The sequence below is a fragment of the Plasmopara halstedii genome (genome assembly GCF_900000015.1).
Source record: "Plasmopara halstedii genome assembly, contig: Scaffold_2386, whole genome shotgun sequence".
Classification (NCBI taxonomy): Eukaryota; Oomycota; class Peronosporomycetes; order Peronosporales; family Peronosporaceae; genus Plasmopara; species Plasmopara halstedii.
The window spans coordinates 1,886,292-1,886,573 of record NW_020189293.1 but is presented as its reverse complement, the minus strand read 5'-3'; positions in this window follow the sequence as shown (position 1 = coordinate 1,886,573).

The following is a 282-nucleotide window of genomic DNA, read 5'->3' as shown; positions in this document are numbered from 1 at the left end:
ATGTACAGTCGTCCCTCGGATAACTAATAAAGGCGTGGTAAGAAACTATGAGTTAGTCAAGGTTATAACTTTTTCGACCTATTTTGATGATTCGCAGTCCGCGTAAGGTTTGTTGCCTGTGAACTATTTACTGTTGAACTCCCTTACGTCATCGTCACGGTTAGCCGTATGGCGATTAATGCTGAAGATACTGCCGAAGGCATCTGCAAGCTATAAGGTTACACTACTGTAGTCGAAGGACTATATATCACTTGCCGATCACGAGCAGCTGGGTGGAATTGC